This window comes from Monodelphis domestica, chromosome 1 (assembly GCF_027887165.1).
Source record: "Monodelphis domestica isolate mMonDom1 chromosome 1, mMonDom1.pri, whole genome shotgun sequence".
Classification (NCBI taxonomy): domain Eukaryota; kingdom Metazoa; phylum Chordata; class Mammalia; order Didelphimorphia; family Didelphidae; genus Monodelphis; species Monodelphis domestica.
The window spans coordinates 239998082-240014578 of record NC_077227.1 but is presented as its reverse complement, the minus strand read 5'-3'; the positions used below and the strand labels follow the sequence as shown (position 1 = coordinate 240014578).

The following is a 16497-nucleotide window of genomic DNA, read 5'->3' as shown; positions in this document are numbered from 1 at the left end:
TTACGGAACTCTAAGCTGTGGTGTCTAAGAAGATACAATACAGCAAGTACAGCAGCCATATGTAGGTAAAAGTATCTAGGTCAAATGTAAAGCAAGGTGAGGATAACCAACAGTCCTCAGACCTATCAGTGAGTTAGGGAGGTATCTACTCTAAGCATGTGAAGACTTTACTCTGTGAAATGGATAGATGAGAACAATTTGCTCCAAGAGTCAAGAAAACAACTGAAACAGGTGCTCTGGAGCATTCTATCTTGGTCAGACATCAAAGATGCCATGGTTATTCACTGCCACCTAGGCCATCACCAGTCTTATTAACTTTTTTTCTTGCCACTGGACTTCAGGGACTCTGGAAGAAAGAGTGAGACTCATTGCTTCACTTAAATCCAATGAATGCACAAATCAAGACCTTAACTTCTCATGTCATCAGTCTTCTTCCAAAGGAAAGATAAACATCTTCATCAGAAAAAGCTTTACCAGTTGCTTTAATACATCAGATCTAGCTGATGCCTATTATCAGTCTAAAACATTAATCAGGGATGGCTACAATGTTAACTGGATCTTCATGGTCTTCCAGGTGTGATAAGGACCCCAGGAAACAGAAGGCAAAAAAGGAAAAAGAAAAAAAAAGGTCAGCATTTTTGCCCAAGGATGATTAGATCTTGGTTATGTGTACTAATTGACTTGGAAAAGAACAATAAATAATTCATCCCATGCTTCCTTCCATTTAGAGGTATGCTGGCCAATGTTTAACTAGTTTTGGGGGAGTACTGTGGACACACTTAAATATAATTTGTACCATTATCATTTTCTCAACTATTTTCTTAAGCCTTGGCAATCAAAAAAAAATCAATTTTTAGCATTTGCCTATTTCCTAGGTAAAAATGCTCACATTGAAAGTTTAACTAACTGCTCTTAAGAATCATTTGGGGTAGGCACATGCTTCTTTCTACCCTTTCCTCTGTAAAGATGGTGTTTATTTTCTCCTCCAAAGACGAGTAAGATAGTCTATCCTTGTGATGAGGAACCTATGGCATGGGTGCCAAAAGGGCACTCGGAGCCCTCTCTGTGGGCACAGCTACAGACACCCACCAGATTTCATTACTAAAAAGCCAAAAGGTCTCAGGATTAAGATGCTCCCCCCTCCTCTCTATGAGCCTGAGAACATTAACCACGTGACCCACCCTTCTGCCCAGCAGCCAATGGGAGAGCTTCCTCCCTGCCGAGGCTGGGGTTAGACTGTTGCGGGGGAGGGGGACTCACATACTGCCTGAAATAATAGAGCAGTTGGCCACCTGTGGAGTCTGTGGTGAAGGTGATTCCCAGGGTGGGGTTGGAGAGGAGCTAAATTCGAGGGGAACGTAGGTCAGTGTGGCACATAGCTAGAGAGGAGTAGAGCTGGAGGGAAGCCCAGTGCTTGGGCCACTCCCCTCCCCCTCTTCACATGCGCCTCTCAGCATCTGCCCCCCTGTCCAGCAGCCCACTGGGAGTGCTTCCTCCCTCTTGTCTGGGGTAAAGGGTGGGGCAAGTGGGATGTGGGTGAGGGTGGTCTAGGGGAAAACAAATCCAGTGGCTTATAGTTATAGGGCGTCATCATTCATTGAAATTTTTGATTCTGAAAAGGGGTTCCCAGTTAATGATGGGAAGGCGGACAACCACCTCATGAGAAGAAACAAACATTTCAAAGATAAAGGCCAGAAGCTTCTGTTGGGAAGGTATTGACTATTATTCTTTTTTTTTTCAAATAATTACTATTGATTTTTAAAAAAAGACCTAAGACCTAATATCATTTGTTCTTTTGCCTTTCCCACTTAGGATCACCGACATAGTTATGATTAAAATGAGAGTCTTGTCATAGACTTAATGATTTTATTTAATCAGGGAAAAAGCAGGGGAGAAGGATGAGAGAGAAAGGAGGTAGATTACTTTTAGGGAAGATTTACCCTAATCTAGATATTCCATTTAGCTTGTTCTGCAGCCCCCCTGGTGTCCAATCAGCATCAACACAGATGAGAGAGTAAAATCTAGTCTCACCTCATCAAACTTTCCTCCTAATGACTTTCAAACTTCAGTCCTCATGAGCCAATGGTAGCCTTTTCTCCTTTTCCTGAGAGGCTTCCTGGGTGATCCAGCCTGCCTCATTGTTCCATACCTCAATTGCTGACTTTTCTGTCTGACTACAGGGGACACCAAAGCTTTGATCCTTTCCTCATGATCAAAGTCCCCTCAATAAATCCTTCACACACAGTTATTACATCAGACAGAGTACTGCATATAGATTCACAAAGACCTAAGTTCAAGTCTAGCCTCAGGTACTTACTAGCAATATGATCTGGGCAAACCATTTCACCTCTGTGTACCTCATTTTCCTTATCTGTAAAATGGAACTAAAGATAACATCTACCTTCCAAAATGTTGTGAGGATAAAATGAGATATTTGTAAAGCATTTTTCAAATCTTAAAGTACTATATAAATGCTATATATTTTTTTAATCCAAGAAACCTGATTACTTGAATGGAGAGGTAGCTACTGTAGCAAAAATACATTTAAAGAAGGGGTTCTAGAAGGGGTAGAAGTCAATCTCACAAAAGAAAAGGAGAAGATGCTCTAGTTTTATGATAATATTATGAGCTGGAAGACACCTTAGAAATTCATTCGATCCAGGAATTCTTAACTTGGGATCCTCTGACCCTCAAGGGGCTTATGGATATATTTAGGGGATTGTAAAATCTGTGAATCTGAGTGACAAAAATGATAATATTTCTTTTCATTAACTTTTATAATGATTAAAATTCTCAAGAGTTGATGTTTCTTAACTTTAAGTTAATTTATTAATCAAACTTTCCAGACAATCTAGACTAGCCAATTAATTCCTTCTATAATCCAAATATATGCAAAAGAGAGGGAGCTGGTTGAAAGAGTTGAGCAAAAGAGAGAAAACTCCTTTTGGCAGGCCAACATATAACTCTTGTGACCTCACCACCCAGTTCCTCTTCTGGACATCCCAAGACATCTCTGATTAGAAAATAGCCACTAAAGAGGTAGACATAGAAACCTCAGCTCCTCCCTTATTACTTCATTATAGGAAGAGGTGGGTCTTTGTTCTTAAGAGGAGGGATGCCAACCTATTCTCTCTTCTCACCATCTGACTACTCACATACCCTTTCCTTTTCCAACCTGGCCACTAGGGTTTGCTGACTTTTCTTACCTAAAAGAGTTAATAATTAGAGATAAATTAGGAATAGATATCTACCCTGCCTCTAATAAAAGCCAGTGCAGCGAGATGCCTTGAAATTTGGAAGCAAATTATTTTATGTTGGAAGCTGACTGACCTTTACAGTCTGAGGTTTAAGAAAAGTTTCATGTAAAGATTATTATAATTTAATATTAATTTTCCATACCTTGAACTGAAAATTCACATCTCATTTATATACACATTTATATATTCTTGTGTATGTATAGAATGGGTGGGTCCATATGATTTGCCAGAATGAAAAGGTAAATATCCATTATCTAATTCAGTTTATTTAAAAGTAAGTAATTGAAGCCGTAGAGAAATGACTGGCCAAAGGTTACAGAGGAAAATTTGTCCAATACTACTGAAATTAAAATTGAGTTGGGATTGAGGGCTAGAAGGGACTTTAGGGATTATTTCATCAAACCCACTCTTTTATAGAAGGGAAAAAAGTCTCTGGAATTCTGGTGGTCAGATTGCCAATGCAATGTACTTTGAGATATGTCCAGGTTGTTGAAATCTGAGTTTCTGAGGTTCACTATATGGAGGTATGCTCCTGATGCTACTGATCTCACAACTCAGGGTAACCAGTTGAATGGGAAGAGAGACTATCCCACATTTCTTCCTAGGTTCAATATGGCTTCAAATTTACCCACCCCAAGAAGTAAAATCTAACAAAGATGTACACGTCAAGAAGGGAACAGGTTCCATCTACCATAGTAGCATAATGGGTTCAAGTATATTTCTATGCCTATATCCTCTGTATATCCAACTCTACCTTTCCTTACTTAGGCTGCCACTGTCTGTGGTAACTCCCTTAAAGTATGTCAAGGTTGGTCCCCTTCTTACTTCTCTTTTGCTTAATGAGACCCTTGTTTCTTTTTATTAAAATCTGTAACTCAACTCTCAAACCAAGAAAGATTGTAGTTCTTGAGAAACTAGGATAGTGCCTTCTATTTTTGTATCTCTCCTAGATAAAAGTACAGAACTTGCATATTATGAATCTTCAAGGAATATCTGTTAGAATGAATTGAAATAAAATGAAGAACAACACATTAAATGTAATAAAAACAATACATTGATTTGTTTTCTGTTATAGTGTCTCTTTAAAGATCACTGAATTGTCTAGGTATAGATCATGTGGCATTACTTATTAAGATGTAAAAGGGATGAGGACATTTTCTTAATTTTCATAAGGAAAAACATAAAGATCATGCATATCAGGAATCCTGATATTTGGGCAATGCTTTTTTATTGTTGATGTTTTTGTTATCTGGATAAAAGGCCATGAGTGATAATGGTGACACATGTTCTCATTTGTAATTTCGTTTTTAATTTTAAAATGAATGTCAATATAGTTTTAATAATTGTTTTCTGACATTGTTGAACCATATTTTCTCCCTTCCTCCCAACGCCAATCTGAAGGTAATATGATGTAGGTTGTATATATGTTATTATATATTAATATATATAATTAATTAATATAAATGGAAATATGTATTTCCATTTCATCATTCTATGAAAGATATGTATCTACATATCACTTACACTAGAGGGAAATTATTGGAAGAAATGAAGTGAAAATAATATTATGTGAATATTAAGTGAATATAATATTATCTGCATGCAGACTCCATCAGTTTCTTTTCTGGTGGTGGATAGTCTTTTTCATCATAAGTATTTTTGGACTGTCCTGGATCTTTGCATTACTGATAATAATTAATCATCCATAGTTAATTATCATAAATTTTTGCTATTATTGTACCAGTTTTACTGTAACCAATGTTACCAATATTCTCCTGGTTTTGTTCACTTTCCATCATGTCATATAAGTCTTACCAGGGTGTTGTTTTGTTTTTGTTTTTTTGTTATCACCTTGGTTGTTATTTCTCATGGAACCATAATATTCTGTATCAATCATATGCCATAACTTATTCAGCCATTTCTCAGTTAATGGACAACCCTTCAGTTTCTAATTCTTTGCCACCCAAAAAGAGCTGCTATGAATTCTAAATTGTTCACCAGAATGGTTATATCATTTCATAGTTCCACCAATGACATATTAGTGATACAATTTTCCCACATTCCCTCCAATATTTATCATTTCCTTTTTGTCCTACTAGTCAGATAGATGTAAGGGGGTACCCAGAGGTTTTTTTTTTTGTAATTATCTAATTAATAGTGACTTAGAGCATTTTTATATGACTGAAAATAATTTTAATTTCATCAACTGAGAATTATTTATAAATATCCTTTGACTATTCATAAATATTGAACATATTGGTAGATGAGTTATGATAACCCAATATTTGGGAAAAGAGTCAGAAAACTAGCATTCAAATTCTGATATTTATTAACTGTGTGACTGAATAATTCAGAAAACTCTACTGGATTGTGGTTTTTTCATTTTTAAAAACAGGATTTGCTTAAATAATATTGCATAAGGTTGAAGAGTGGCTTTGAATAATTCAGAAAATCATTCTGGATTGTGGTTTCCTCATGTTTAAAAATAAGGTTTGCCTGAATGATCTCATTGCATTGGAGATGAAATAAACTGGTTATCAGCTAGTAATAAAAATTCCCCTTATAGTTGAGAAAACTGAGGCCCATTTAGTGGAAATGACTTTTCCAAAGGTACTCAGACATAAACTTGAAATTCAAACCTAGGTTCTCTGGCTTAAAATACAATGCTCTGTTCAGTATAAGCATACTGATTTTACATAGGCCTTGAAATCTTAAACTTTGTGATCCAATAGAATGGTTGGTAAAACTTGTGGTTCAATAGATATTATTTTTTAAATAGTTGGCCTGATGTGGTCAAAATTTTTGTCTCCCCACATCAAGAATAAACCATCTTAAGGAAACCTCACTTAGGGTCCCACAGTGTCAAAGTCTCTATTAAAGTGTTCCAGATAAATTAGCCAGACTAAAAAATATCTTCACTATAATATTGCTCAGGAATAGTGACCTGAACCCAAGGTCAAGAAGACATGTTCAAAGATCTCCTCTGATACTAATTAAATTTTTTTGCCATGTGCAAGTTGCTTAATTTCTCGATGCCTCAGTTTCCACATCATTATTATAGATTATTACAGTGAATATCGATAGTCCTCAATTCATAGGGTTATTGCTAGAGAAAAATTAGTGTATATTTAAGGTATTTTATGAACTTCTAAGTGCTGTATAAATGTGAATTATTATTACTTATGAACAACAGCAACAACCAAACAGTCCAAAAATCTTCAGTTTAACTTTTCTCAGTGAATACATAGGATACCAAAATCATTTTGATCTTATATTGGAGTTTTAATTTTTTCGTGAATGGAACCTGAATTTCTTGTCCAAAGTGAAGAACATGCCTTTGTCCCATAAGCACTCCAGGTTTGCAGTTCATCTGCTTTTTTTCCCTTCCCTCCTCCAAGTAAATGCACACCTTGGAGCTGACTCATCTAACACATGTTGAACTCCCAAAGAGACAGCTGTTCAACATGTGGAGTGTTTTCAAAATCACCAACAAAACAGGCATTCATTTAAGATGGAGCACGAAGTACCTGTCAGTAAAGTCACTGTCACTACAGCCCTGGAAAGTTTTCTTGCCAAAAACAACTCCTCCTCTAATCCCCTGCTTCATTCTTCACTACCCTCCCCCTATAAAAAGAAGGGATTTTCCTTCTACATGTTTCTTAATTTGGTTTTAAATTGTCAGAATTAGTCTGTAAATAGTGGTTTTTATATAGGTTTCCATATGTGTTTAAGAGAGAGAAAGAGAGAAAGGAGGGGAAGGGCAAAGTGTTGACTGGAATCTGACAACTAGGAGCTTGGAGCCAAGACAATGCAGTCTCTTTCTGAGGCTAGTTATTGAGTTGTTGTGTGGCCTTCAGTAAATCATTTACCTTTTCTGAATTCCATGATCTTTATCTCCCTCCTTGGACAGTATTCCTGTTGAAATAATACCTTCAAATTGAGACCTTGTTTTTTTCTCCACAAAAATATCTATATTCGAGCTAAGAAAGGTGAATGAAGAATAGTGTGTGCATATTTGTGGATGTGTGTGCGTGTGTTTATATATTTGGAAGAAGAATATGATGTAAGTTGTGTGAACAGAATAGATGCTCAATAAATATTTATTGAATAAGTAATTTTTGTTTAAAAGGAAACCTTAAAAACATTCTACTGCAATTCACTCTGAACAAATGATTTCATTCTTTATGTCTAATTATGCTTCTATTATATATAATATGTATTACACATACATATGAATATGTAGATATATTCACTATCAAACTTATACATATATATGTACATACATATATACATACATACACCTAGAGAGAAGAATGAGAGAGAGTAAAAAAAAAAAGGCATCCCAAATGTCTTAGTGCAGTTTTAAGCTTTAATAGTTTAAAACACAGTATGCTGTAATTCACTCTGGACAAATTATACAATTGACTCTAGCTATGACTTTAAATTTGCAGTTTAAAGTTTAACAACCTAGTTCAATTTCTTTCTTGTGAGAAAACGTTATTAAGTTATGGTAATTGTGAGAAAACTTTATTCTTTCTTTGAACCTAAAACTAGTTGACTGCTAGACCATCCCTTCTTGTTGCTTAGAGATCCTTAACCAAGGACTTAGCTTATGCTGACCAGAATCTCAATATCAGACTGATACAAGAAGTTTTCTCACAATTATACATCTCAAACACTCCATATGTCTTATATGAAAACAGGCCCTATACTGGTCAAAGAGTTTCCATGTTTCTTTGGTTGGAGGGAGTTGGTGAGCCCCTGGGAAGGAGCCTCTCTCCCTGTCTCTGGATAGAAGTGCCTCTATTCCTAAATTTCCCAACTGTGTGCTCTACCTGGATTCCTGTGATTGTGTCATAGGACAAAAAGACTTAAGGGAAACAGTTTGAACTGTAAGGCCAGTGTTTAGGGGCATCAGCCCAAAGAGACAGTCCCAACCAACTCTGAAGCTCAGAACTTTTCTTCCTCTTGCTATCTACTGCTAAAGACCTTGAACTGAAGAAAATTAGAACAGATTAGCATAGACAAGAGTAAAAGAAACCCTCCACCAGCCTGTGAGGCCTGGCCTCAGCTCAAAAGCTGAGAGAGTCTCAAACCTCATCTAAGGAAATCCCAATTCCTCTTCCCTAATACTTCCCCAATCCAAACTTGTTATTAAAATTCATCTTTATTTAAATAACCACAGTCAGATAAGAGTACTATCATTTCAGGGGACATAGAGGGAGGTGAATCTCAGAACAGCCATTCAACCATAAACAGTCCTTATTGGATTCCCTGCTGGGCGACCTTGGTCTGAGGGGAGGCTTGTCCCTCAGGAGAGTCTGTGCTTACCTACTCTGGGGTATCTTCAACATCAATCAATAGAGATGACATCCCCTCAGGCTATTATAAGTGGCCCATTTCTTGGGAAACCCAATTTTCAAAGATAGCCTTTCAGCAGTGGTATCTCCTTTTACCTCATCGGCAGCCATATTCCCTCTCTCCTTTCAACTCCTCCATTCCCTGTTACAAAACTTTCTGTATCCCCTGTTCTTCATATCCCAACTCATTTTCCCTATAAATATTACAGTTTGGAACATCTCTTTTTCTGATTTCCAGGAATTTTACCTGTTTCCTCTTCCCCTCTTTTCTTGGAAAGCCCCTACTATTTCCTCTAATTAGAAATCAGATGGTCAGCTAGGTGGCTTGGTGTTCAGAGAGCCAGGCCTAGAAATAGTAGGACCTGGGTTCAAATCTTACTTTACACATTTCAGTAAAAGGGAATTCTTAATCCCTTTCTCTAATTTAACTAGGAATCTCAAGGTCCTTTAAGCATAGAGATGTGTAAAGATATAAAAGCCCACAGTGAAAGGAAATATAAACCAGAGAGACAGGAAGTGAGGTAAGAAGGGGATTTAAAAAGCCAGCACAAGGACTGAGAGGGACTTTTTGACTTTTTTGGGGTTTGGAGGTGTTTGGTAGTTGGTAGTTGGTCATTGATAGTTGGTGGTTGGGGGTTGGCTGCTAGTGCTAGTTAGACTGCTGGTGATTAGTTGATTATTGGTTGATAGTTGGTGGTTGGGAGATTAGATAGATAGATAGATAGATAGATAGATAGATAGATAGATAGATAGATAGATAGATAGATAGATATAGATATAGATATAGATATAGATATATATGTGTGTGTGTATATATATATTTATATATATATTGATTTATTTATTTGTTTGTTTGTTTATCTATTTATTCCTCCTCCTGGTGAGCTGAGCTAAAGAGTGATCAGCTGGACTTTCTCTAAAGCCAGTTATAGGTAATTATAGGGTAGCTATTTAGGTATTAGGCAATTTATTTCTCTAACTCTTTCCTATATTTCTCTCTTTTACTATATTCCTTTTACTATATTCCTTTACTATCTCTATTTTAATAAAACTAAATTGATAATTTTTAAAAGCTCCTAGAAGTTTTCTTTTCTCTAGATTAAAGGGGTAATATTAATTTACAACTCTACTATATTCTCACTAAAGCTTAAGTTATTAAAAACTGCTCTTACTTTGTTAAAAATCTTAATTTAACCCTTACACTTTCTTTTTGTGTGATCCTGAACAATTCACTCAGCTCCAATTACCTAATCCTTATTACTCTTTTGTATTGGAACCTATATTTATTATCAATTCTAAGATAGAAGGTAAAGATTTTTTCAGAATTAGATTATGTAATTTTATTTCTTGATTATTTATTTTTTATTATTTATATGAACTTATTTTATTAATTTTAATGCATAAAATCTGTTTCTCCTTGTATTTGGAGTCCACTATCAAAGCTGAAGATGTCTGGTCCTGATTTGTTATACAATTGGCAAGCATTGCTTAATAAAGATATATGCTCATACACTTGAACTGTTGTTTCCTCAGTCATTTCTTCTTTTATCTCCCACACTTCTGATCTAAATAACAGTGGTCTGCTGGTGCCAGCTTAGTAACAGATTATTAAATTTTCAGTGTGAAGGGTATACCTCAGATTTCAGCAAATGTTACAAATCAGGGCATGACATATTTATTATTGTTGTTTATACTAAAGAAAGTGTTGGGGAAATGTAGATTAAAAACAATTAAATAATTTAAGTATTTAATTAGTTAAAATTTAAATTTAAAATTTCAGATTAAACTTAATAGTTTCTTGAATACATTTTTCAGAGCACAAGTTGTTAAATATTTACCAGTATACTCCTGGTTTTAGATAGTAAGCCCTCTGGCCTTCTGTATTCCAAGCAGCAAGATATGGTTTCATTGAGTGGTGAGGAAGTCCCTTTGCTACTCCAGTATAATAATGGTGGGGAGTGTTATTTCTCATATGAATCAGAAATTCAACCAGTATAGTTCCTGGGTGCTTTTGCTTCTCTTGTGTCTTTCCTTTCCTTAAAACTGGAATTTTAATCACTTAAAGGTCCCTAAGAAGGTCTCCCAGTGCTCAAAGAAGAAGCAGCAGACACAACTAGCCAGAGGTATTGTGAATGCAACAGCAATAGTAATGAATTTTTGAGTAAAAAAAGAGCCAGCATGATAGAGACAGCCAAGACACCTGGAAGAGGATTGCTCTTGGTGTTTGATTGGATACTCAAGTGGTGGCAAGATATAAAAAAGCCAATTAGTATCTTTGCAAAGAAATGACCTGCCCCAATGAGCTTTTGGATCTATTTGTATGGATGGTGAAAAAATAGTGGATTCTGTTCAAATAATTCCATAATTCACTCCTAATTATTATTATCTTTTCTTTGTGGTAATAAACTACCTGCCCCATGCCTAATTCATATTGTATATCAAGTACTTTCTTTACTTCCGCCATCAATGGGATGGAGATGGAAGTAAGAGAGAACACTAAATTAAAAACAACAATAGAATTGTCCCTAAAGTAGTGGGGTTGAATGTGAGGAACAAATGAATGTGAGAATTATTGAGACCAAATATCTTATTAAGAATCAGGAAATCTCAGAGCAATGAACCGAGGAGAAAACATAATGACAAGTAAAAACTGCAAAGATTGGTGCTGGTAGCTAGGTCTTATAGTCTTTGCCAGGCAATAAGTACATAACTAACCACAAGTGTTGATTTTCATTTATATATGAAGTTATAAATATTTAAATATGTGTGAATCTTTTAGATAAGTATGATATATACAAATTAAGTATATAAATAAAATATATTAGTTACTTTTATATACCTCAAAGTGACAAGTAAATGACAAGATATTGATGTAAAGGGGAAAATGGGTTAATTTTTAAAGGGTTGGACTTGATTATTTAAGAGTTTGTTCGACAGGAATTTAATTACTAAATACCAAAGAGATTTTATTTATAATTTATTTATAAAATGTAGACAGAGTCAAGCAAGAAATCAGAGAGAGGATAAGGTAAGATCTATCCTAAGCACTAAGTAATTGACTCCTGGCCTCTCCAGGTAGGGAGGATTAGTTTCAGGTGTCCTTGGCAAAGCTGAGGACCCAGAAAGTCTCTTCAGAAAATCCAGCAGTTTAGAGTCAGCTTTTCACTCACCAAATGTCAGTCCAGTCAGCAGATTTTTCTGCCCCTCTTCATCAGCCTCAACTCAAAAGCATGAAGAATTACATCCAGCAGAAGTGGAAGTCCAAGTTGAACTCCACTCCAAGAATTCCAGTTCCAAGTCAAACTCCACTTTCAAAGACATTTTCTCTTGCCTCACTTCCCCTAATTCCATGTCTACCAATCACAGCTGATGCTCTGCTCTAGAACTGCCCAGAAGGCAGTTAGTCAATTCTGATTCATTACCCACTATAGCACACATGGGTTACAGACCTCCCACTTCATGATTAATTGGGATATTGGCACTTTTTGTGATTGAATTTAAAAATAGACAGATCTCCATACTTAACTTTTAAATAAGGTATTTACACTTCTGGGGATTAAAAACTAAAAATAGACATGAGTTACAATTTAAGTCTTCACAATCAGGGAAGAGCTAAGTACCTTTATTATTACAATGACAGGAGAGCCAAATCCAATCTTCACAATGATCATATTAATAATAATCATTCTTGTTGCTTGAGACTTGCTTCAATTAAAATGAAAAAAAACATTTTCTATTTCAGCTACCATATCCTGCTATTGTCTGTACTTTGGCATTTAAAAAACGTATATAAATGCTTTCCTACCCACATGTCACCTGTCTTCTACATATGAAGTAGATGTTTTAGTCCTAATAATAAGTATGTATGGCAGGAAGATGATAGTATGACCATGTGGAATGGTGAAGGACTACAGAAAGCCAACCAAAGTATTCTACATCAATAATATCAATCTTCTAAATGTCAAAAGCAATTGAGGAAGATGTTCAGCATATTGGGTGGCTCCTCAGCAATGAACTTTTAGTATGATATGTTTAAGAGTTGAACAGAAGAGGAATCAATGGAAGGGTTGCTATCAACATTACTGGAGGGAACTCTTAAATTGACATTAATATCATAGATCTCTTTGAGTATTTGAATAAACACAGTATTCAGGTCAGGTACTATTTTCTATGTGAAGCCATTTCTGATTCATCCAGTTGTTAGTACTGTCTCTTTCCTTAAATTATATCATAATTTCGTTTCAATATACAAATTGAAACTATTCAAGAGATGATTGTGAGATATTGGAAAACAGCAATTTTTTAACGTATCTTTATATCCATAGAACATTCCATATTGCTTTGTACATGATAGACACTTAGCCAACATTTATTGAACTGAATAAAGTCCCAATAAATACAATTTAAAATTTAATTTGTTTTATTGTTTTAGCCTATCCAGAACTTTTTGAGGTCATAGTTCTGTTAGCCCTCTAAATTACATGTCATCTGTATCTTTTATAAGCAAGCAATGCATTCCTTCACCAAAATTCATTAAAATATTTTTAAAAAGTTGAGGTCAGGGCATTGCAATACTCATTAGAAACCTCTTCCAGCCTAACATCAATCCAATGATCACCACTATTAGAATTTGAATCCAACTAACTTTGCCATACTTCAGTCCAAATTTTTCTAATTTGTCCCCAAGGATATTATGAAAGATGAAATACCGACTTTATCAAATCCATTACTTGCTGAAATCCACCTAAACTGTGTCTATAACATTCTCTTTATTTGTCAGACTAGAAACCTTGTCAAAAAAAGAAAATCAGGGTATTCAGACTTACTTACTTCCTTATAAACTTGTGTTCTTCCCCAAGTGACCAGCAGTTTTCTTTTTAAGTGCTCAGAAGACAACCTTTTAATAATACATTTTATAATACTGATAGTAATCAAGTCAAGCTCATTGACCAAAAGAAGACAACTTTTTCTTCCTTTTGAAAACCTGAATGTCTGTCTGTCACATCTCCACTACTTTTCAGTTTTTTAGGGATATTTGATATTGCTCAGCAAACACGTCTGCCAATTCTTTCTATAGTTTGTTATATAGTTTATCCTAATTCATAAGAAAAGTTGATACTGGGGCAAGTGACCTCAGCAAGACAGTATATGATAAACCCAAAGATCCCAGCTTTTGGGACAAAAATCTACTATTCTATAAAAACTTCTGGGAAAGCTGGAAGACAGTGTTGGAGAGATTAGGTTTGGATCAACACCTCACACCTGTGATAATTAAAATGTTTAGGAGCAAGGGAAATATATATATCAATTATGACCACTGAAATATGTTTTCTACTGTGTCTTGGTTTTATATAAATATAAGATGGTCGCCAGGGAATATATTCCCAATTTATGAATATGCCCAAGCCAAATGGGTTTTATAGAGGAATTTAATTTATAATACACTGATTAATCAATAGAAAAAGAGAGAAAGTAAGAAAGGAATAAGAATGAATAAATCAGTCAGTTGGTTTTATCACTCACCCAAGATCTCTCTAGGTAAGGCTTCTCATGCCAACCTCAGGCTCCACCTTCAAGAGAGCCTCCGAAGAAATGTTTACAGAGAATTCTCCTCCCTCAGAGCCAGCCTTCTCTCCTGGTCCTCCAACAGAGCAACCACCTCAGTCCTCCTTCAGAGCCACCTCGCTCAGAGCAAAACCTCCCAGAGCAAAAAACTCTCCTCCTTCTCTCACTGTCTTCAGACCCCGCTATCTTTAAGGAAACCATCTAAGTGCCCTCCCCTCAGTTCTCACATCTACCAATCACTGTCGATGTCTCCCCTGTGCCAATGGTGGCTCTAGCTTAACCCAGGACTGCCCAGAGGTCTGTGGCTTTGCACATGTCTGTTGAAGGTCATATTCTCAAATAATTAAATTTTGATCTTTGCTGCAGCCCTTCCTAAATCCTGTTATTCTAAGTAGGGTAGAGATTGTATTTTCCAAGACCTGGTTCTGTCATTCCAAGTGTCTCTATTGTATCAATTCTAAAATCAATCATGACTCAAAGAACTTCCTGTTCTATGCTTAAGCATAGGTCAAAGCCCTTTCCATTGTTTAGCAAAAGGTTTCTGTCCTAAAATTGTCTTAAGTAGGGAGGAGAAAGATCCTCCCATGCCAAGGGGTTTCACATTCCAATAGAGTTCTTACTATCAGTAGGAAATTTTTTCCAGTATTAAATTTCCCAATGGTGAAATTTCCAACATTCACAAGTCTAAGAAATTTTAAGGTTTACACACCATACACCAATATAAATTCAAAATGGGTGAATGACTTGAACATAAAGAAGGAAACTACAAGTAAATTAGGCAAACACAGAATAGTACAAATGCCAGACCTTTGGGAAGGGAAAGACTTTAAAACCAAGCAAGACATAGAAAGGGTCACAAAATGTAAAATAAATAATTTTGACTGCATCAAATTAAAAAGCTTTTGTACAAACAAAACCAATGTAACTAAAATCAGAAGGGAAGCAACAAATTGGGAAACAATCTTCATAAAAACCTCTGACAAAGGTTTAATTACTCAAATTTACAAAGAGCTAAATCCATTGTACAAAAAATCAAGCCATTCTCCAATTGATAAATGGGGAAGGGACATGAATAGGCAGTTTTCAAATAAAGAAATCAAAACTATTAATAAGCACATGAAAAAGTGTTCTCAATCTCATATAATCAGAGAGATGCAAATCAAAACAACTCTGAGGTATCACCTTACACCTAGCAGATTGGTTAACATGACAGCAGAGAAAAGTAGTGAATGCTGGAGGGGATGTGGCAAAGTAGGGACATTAATTCATTGTTGGAATTAAAAGGAATAATAAAGTGGAGGAATTCCATGGAGACTGCAACAATCTCCAGTAAATGATGCAAAGTGAGAGGAGCAGAACCAGGAAAACATTGTACACAGAGACTGATACACTGTGGTACAATCGAACATAGTGGACTTCTCCATTAGTGGCAATGCAATGTCCCTGAACAATCTGCAGGGATCTAGGAGAAAAACACTATCCACAAGCAGAGGATAAACTGTGGGAGTAAAAACACCGATGAAAACAACTGCTTGACTACAGTGCTTGAGGGGATATGACTGAGGAGAGACTCTAAATGAACACTCTAATGCAAATACCAACAACATGGAAATGGGTTTGAATGAAGAACCCATGTGATACCCATTGGAATCTCATGTCGGCTATGGGAGAGGTGGGGGGGGGAGGAAAAGAAAATGATCTTTGTCTCTAATGAATAATGTTTGGAAATGATCAAATAAAATAATGTTTTAAAAAATTGAGAGGTTAGATGTCATGAAAATCAGTGATTTAAATGTTAGATTAAGGAATTTGTATCATAGACTGGTGGAGAAAATAGGGATCCTCTAAAGGATTTTGAGCTGACAAATGAATAGATATATTATGTATTAAATATATGAAATTAAATTTCTGAACTAGTTATGCATCTATGACTATTATGCTAAAATGTATAATTAAAACTTTTACTGCTTTCCGAGAAGTACACTTTTTTTTTATTCTATGGTCTATAGTCCATTTTATTTGCAATGTATTTGCTGTGCAACTGGTCACCTGGGAAGTAGAAACTCAAATTAATTTCTGAAGATGAACTTACAACAACAACTTCCCTGCATTTAACTTCATCTGCACAAAAAATTGATACAAAAACACATGGACACAAAACCAGGCTCAGTACACCTACAACTAATCTAAAGAATACTTCCTACTACTTTTCAGTTAAACTTTTTAGAATGAAGTGGCATCAATTTGCTGCAGAAATACAGAAACCAAGGTTTCCAGATAATTCTCAACCTAAAATATAGGGTTTTTTTTAAACC

General features: G+C 35.6%; 1 long non-coding RNA gene across 1 annotated transcript; it reads left to right on the top strand.

Moving 5' to 3' along the window:
• The first annotated feature begins 1225 nt into the window (after positions 1-1225).
• Positions 1226-4770, top strand: LOC103098989 (uncharacterized). The gene is made up of 3 exons (XR_008914950.1): positions 1226-1312; positions 1621-1712; positions 4208-4770. It is a non-coding gene; the product is annotated as an uncharacterized LOC103098989 (long non-coding RNA).
• Positions 4771-16497: the final 11727 nt, after the last annotated feature.